Genomic DNA, 4,757 nt, shown 5'->3' with positions numbered 1-4,757 from the left:
CCGCCGGCGCGCCTGGCCGCCGCCGCCCTCTGCCGCCTCGCCGCCGGTGTCCTCCGCCCGCCTCCTTGCGCGCCTCGCCGGCGACCGCCACCACCGGCCGCCCGATCTGCCCCGCCGTCTCCCGCCGTCGACGAGGCGCCCCGCGCCGCCCGGATCCGCACCAGCGCTGCCGCTCGTCGCCCTCCGCCGCCAAGCTCTGCGCCGCCGCGGATCAGACCTTGCCTCCATCGGACCTCGCCGGAGCCGAGCCCTCCACCTCCTCTTCCACCAGATCCGGCCGGGAGCTGGCCGGATCCGCCTCACGCTGACCTCCTCCGCCCTCCGCCGGCTCGCCGGAGCTCCCTCCGTCGCCGGCGACGACCTCGTCGCCGATCTGCACCACCCCGTCCCGGAACGCCCTAGACCCACCAACCAAACATCCCTGCTGCACCGTCTCGTCCCCGGGACCCCGAGATCCAGTTTGATCCGGAGGTATAATTTCCACTAAGTCCCTGGAATCTTGCATAATCATGCCATGTTCATCGCATTGTATCTCTGCATCCGTAGCTCCGTTTCGTGCGTGTAATATGTCAAATTGTTCGCCCCGACGAGTACTTCATTTCATTCCATTTCATCATTTTTATTTGAGCTCATCTTGATGCCCGAAATGCTGTTGGAAGAGTGCATGTTGATGTTAATCTGCTGAAACTGTTATAACTTGCTCATTTGTCATTTTTGCCATGATTGATGTGTGCATCCTATGAGGTTGATGTCTACATGTGTTTTGATCTATGCAATGCCATCTTTCTAGAGGTGCTAACCATGTATTTTTGTGAGTTGTGTGCTGAGTGCATCGAGCTTGTTAAGTAGGGTACTTGCTGTTGCTGTTTTCCTGACAGATTCTGTTATATTTTGTTGCTATGTTAACATGCTTCTACTAGTCATTTCGTGCATAATCTGGAGATGTCCTATAAACATGTTTTGATCTACATGTCTTGCTCTATCCATTCATGCCCTTGGTTGCAATTATAGCCTGTTGTAGCTTGTTGTAATCTTGCTCCAAAGTTGCTTGATAATGTTGCTATCAGCCTGTTAACATTAAGTACACTAGTTCCCATGTGTTTTGCTAGTGTTCCATGCACCCTATGACCTTGCTCTTGCCATGCTTAACTTCAAAACATGTCTTCTTACTGTTGGTTGCCTTGCCATGCTATGTATTGCTCTGTGGTGAGTGGTTCAAGCTCACGAACTTGCCTACTTATTGTTGTTCCTGCCATGTATGAATCTGTAATATAACTTGCCATGTTTACATGGGTGCCATCATATCTTATGATCCTTTTTGGCTCATGGTCAGTAAGGGACTTTTGATCTATGCAATTAGTAGATTCATGCCGTGCCTTTGTTTGCCATGATAAGTTCCTGTAACATGTTGTTTGATAGCTCTAAACATTGCAACCTGATGTTATTTCTGCTAAAGCCTGAAACTGTTATAATTTGCAATCTTCCCATGTCCTTTTGAGCATGTTCTAGTTGTTTCTGGAGATAGTTCAGTGTTCATGTTTTGTTGTGCTTTACCTGTACATCATGCTCATGCCTTTTGTTCTTATGTTGGGGTGCTGTAGCATGTTGTTTTGATGCTTGTAAGATGCCTAGTTGCTGTTATGGACAGATTGTTGTTATGACTTGTATAGAGTGTATGTGTTGAACCGTTGCTCCGTTTTGAGTGTGATCTATATGAAACTTGCTTGATTTTGCATGTAGCTTCATATTATCATGTTGCATTCTTGTTTTGGTGTGTTTGCTTGATGTTTGGGTGCATTTTGCATCAATGCCATGCTTAACTTGTTTTGCTCATATCTTCTAGGCCGTAGCTCCGAATCTAATGAACTTTATATGTAACTTGACTAGAATTTCGTGTAGATCATCTTGGTGCATCTTAACTTGCTGTTTAACAACTTGAACATAAGGTTTATTCAGTTCTGGACCAATATCAAAATATGCATATGAGGACTTACCGGAATTGTTATATGTTGTTTCCGGCCTCATTTAAACTTGCCTTGATGTGTTGTTCTTGTTTGCATCATCTCTTGCCATGAGTAGCTTCATGTAGCTTGGTCATGCATCATGCTTGTTGTGCATCATGCCTTGTTCATGTGTGGTGTGTTTACCTATGTTGTGTGCTTCTTGTTAGTTCCTGTTTCGTTGCGATCGTGAGGATTCGTTCGTCTACGTGTGGTTCGTCTTCGTGGCTTCATCTTCTTCATGGACTCGTTCTTCTTCTTTGCGGGATTTCAGGAAAGATGACCGCTACCCTGGATCTCACTACTATCATTGCTATGCTAGTTGCTTCGTTCTATCGCTATGCTGGGTTACCTATCTTTTGCTCTTCAAGCCTCCCCAAATTGCCATGAACCTCTAACCTTTGACACCCTTCCTAGCAAACCGTTGTTTGGCTATGTTACCGCTTTGCTCAGCCCCTCTTATAGCGTTGCTAGTTGCAGGTGAAGTTGAAGATTGCTCCATGGTGGACAGGATTTTGGTTGGGATATCACAATATCTCTTATATTATTAATGCATCTATATATTTGGTAAAGGGTGGAAGGCTCGGCCTTATGCCTGGTGTTTTGTTCCACTCTTGCCGCCCTAGTTTCCGTCATACCGGTGTTATGTTCCCGGATTTTGCGTTCCTAACGCGGTCGGGTGATTTATGGGACCCCCCTGACAGTTCGCTTTGAATAAAACTTGTCCAGCAAGGCCCAACCTTGGTTTTACCATTTGCCTCACCTAGCCCTTTTTCCCTTGGGTTTCCGGAGCCCGAGGGTCATCTTTATTTACCCCCCCGGGCCAGTGCTCGTTGTGAGTGTTGGTCCAAACTGTCAGCCGCCGGTGGCCACCAGGGGCAACTCTGGGCTCGCCTACCGGAAGTTTGGACAATTCGGTGTGCCCTGAGAACGAGATATGTGCAGCTCCTATCAGGATTTGTCGGCACATCCGGGCGGCTTTGCTGGTCTTGTTTTACCATTGTCGAAATGTCTTGTAAACCGGGATTCCGAGACTGATCGGGTCTTCCTAGGAGAAGGTCTATTCCTTCGTTGATCGCGAGAGCTTGTCATGGGCTAAGTTGGGACACCCCTGCAGGGTATAAACTTTCGAGAGCCGTGCCCGCGATTATGTGGCAGATGGGAATTTGTTAATGTCCGGTTGTAGATAACTTGACACCAGATCCGAATTAAAACGCATCAACCGCGTGTGTAGCCGTGATGGTCTCTTCTCAGCGGAGTCCGGGAAGTGAACACGGTTTCTGGGTTATGTTTGGCGTAAGTAGGTGTTCAGGATCACCTCTTGATCATTGCTAGCTTCACGACCGTTCCGCTTGTTCTCTTCTCGCTCTTCTTTGCGTATGTTAGCCACCATACTTGCTTAGTCGCTGCTGCAACCTCACCACTTTACCCCTTCCTTTCCCATTTAGCTTTGCTAGTCTTGATACCCATGGTAATGGGATTGCTGAGTCCTCGTGGCTCACAGATTACTACAACAACAGTTGCAGGTACAAGTTATGCGATGGTCATGACGCGAGAGCGATGCTTGCTTGCGTTGAGTTTCTTCTTCTGCTTCTTCGATCAGGGGATAGGTTCCAGGTCGGCAGCCTGGGCTAGCAGGGTGGATATTGTTTGAGTTTCTGTTTATGTATCATCCGTAGTCGGATGTTGATCTCTTGTATGATGATGCTGTATTCGTGTGGCATTGTTTTGCCTTATGTATGTATCCCCATCTATTATGTAATGTTGATGTAATGATATCCACCTTGCAAAAGCGTTTCAATATGCGGTTCTATCCTTGGTGGGACCTTCGAGTCTCTTTAGGATAGTATCGCATATTGGGCGTGACAACCTACATGTGCAAGACCAAATTGTTAAAAACCTAGGTATTCGAATGGTTCCTGCAATTGCAAAATAATGTGCTATTAGACAACAGCCCATGCACGTGCTACAAAACCAGATTGCTGTGCCATAGGAAGGATAGCTATACTAATTCGGTATACCCAAAATACACCTTTGGTACAAAATTGACAATATAATGCTTCCCATTATATTGTTTCCCTGCAACACATATAAGGTAGTTAGTCATCAGGTTAAGTAAGGGTTCGCATGATATCAGTAAAATATGTTGATGAAAAATAAGCACATTGCAGATTCATCAGATTAATTCAAGCCACATGGAAAACCCATTTATGCAAACCAAGCAAGATTAAGAACTAGGAAATATAGGACTTGTATATGTTTCTCATGTATTAAGTGTAGCCAAATTCGATTTATTCCTCACATGCACAACAATACAAAATTCCAACCACGACAATTGGACATCGCATTGCAGAATTGAACCAAGCAGTTAACTAAACACCACAACAAATGAACCAAACATTAACTGAGCACCACATTGCACAATATAACATACTCCTAATAGAAGATCAGACAATTAATCGAACCAAGCATGCTTAACAACTTGGAAATATAGCAATTGTATTTGTTTCTCATGTATTTAGTACAACCAAATTTGATTTACTTCTCACATGATATACAATAACAGAATGCACCCACAACTATTGTACATCCATTGCAGAATTGAACCAAACAGTTAACTAAACACCACAACACAAATGAACCAAACATTAACTGAGCAACACATTGCACAATGTATAACCAAACTAAGCATGCTTGACAACTTGGAAATATAGCAATTGTATTTGTTTCTCATGTATTTAGTACATCCAAATTCGA

Source organism: Triticum dicoccoides, chromosome 7B, assembly GCF_002162155.2.
Source record: "Triticum dicoccoides isolate Atlit2015 ecotype Zavitan chromosome 7B, WEW_v2.0, whole genome shotgun sequence".
Lineage (NCBI taxonomy): Eukaryota > Viridiplantae > Streptophyta > Magnoliopsida > Poales > Poaceae > Triticum > Triticum dicoccoides.
Note: the sequence above shows the minus strand (reverse complement) of the source record.